Source organism: Triticum aestivum, chromosome 4B (genome assembly GCF_018294505.1).
Source record: "Triticum aestivum cultivar Chinese Spring chromosome 4B, IWGSC CS RefSeq v2.1, whole genome shotgun sequence".
In the NCBI taxonomy this organism is placed as follows: Eukaryota; Viridiplantae; Streptophyta; class Magnoliopsida; order Poales; family Poaceae; genus Triticum; species Triticum aestivum.
Window position 1 is genome coordinate 592,260,697 of NC_057804.1, and position 1,269 is coordinate 592,261,965.

The following is a 1,269-nucleotide window of genomic DNA, read 5'->3' on the forward strand; positions in this document are numbered from 1 at the left end:
TTATACACCCGCACACTCGTGCTTCCACTCCCCTTCCCGACTACCTTCTCTCTCTCACACACACAAAACTCTCGCTTTCGCACCCCGACTCGTATTTCTCTCAAAAACATTTATCGACTAGCCTCTTAATAGGTTTATACACCCGCACACTCGTGCTTCCACTATCGCATACATGTCTCTCTCCCACTCCTTGCATCTATGTAGATTTTTCTACCCTTCGTGAGACACGCCCTCTCGATCGTGCACACACACACTATCGCCTCATTTAAGCTGATACCTATCGCGCACACACACACTCCTTGTGTCTTTGTCACACATGCACTCCATCCTCCTCCACTCTCCCTCTCTCTCACACACACATGGGCTTTTTGCAACAACTAGCAAGATGCCCATGCGTTGCACGAAACATCAAGATGCATTTGTATGAGTAGTTTATCTTGTGGGGTGAAAGGATGAACGAGGGAAGGCCTTATTTGCAAATGTGGAGAGGGGTGTGGGTATCTTTTTGCAAAATTGCCATAGTTTCCTTCCTATCCGTCAGATATAGATCGGACGACATATATTGCAGGATGGTAGGCACACGATCATCACCTATAATGCTTTTTATAGGAGTAGGCATAAAAAACAGAGTTGGTGATGATGGTGGGCCTGCCATCCTGCAATGTAGGTCGTCCGATTTATATCTGACGGATAGGAAGGTATGGCAATTTACCCGCACTCATCACCACGTTTGCAGATAAGGCCTTTCCTCGTTCATCCTTTTCTCCCACAAGATCTTGATGTTCCTTGCAATGCACGGGCATCTTGCTAGTAAGAGTAGAAATTAGACATATACCACTTCTTGAATCTTGAAACCAGCAACATTCCTCCCTTATCTCATCAAAACCGCCAAAGGAATATATTTTGAGTGAAACATAACATATTTTTAGTGATATACGTATTTCAAAACTAGACTTTTTTCTATCAAATCGGTGAATATGTATTAATCTACTTTGATCGTGTGGCAACGCATTGGCACATTGCTAGTAGTTATTATAATTTTTTGGACACCAGACAAACGGTGGAGTACATATACGAAGAGAAGAGGCGCACGCACGCAGTCGGCCTCTTGCTGTCTCGCACACAAGAGTGTTACGTAAAGGCGACGTTAACAAATAAACCCTAAAACCCTAGGTGCACGATTGCTGCATTCACGGGTATCGGGTACGTGGTGGAGCACCTTTGTACGAATAGTCTGCTCGCGTGATAATTTGATCCGTAGGAGTTGAT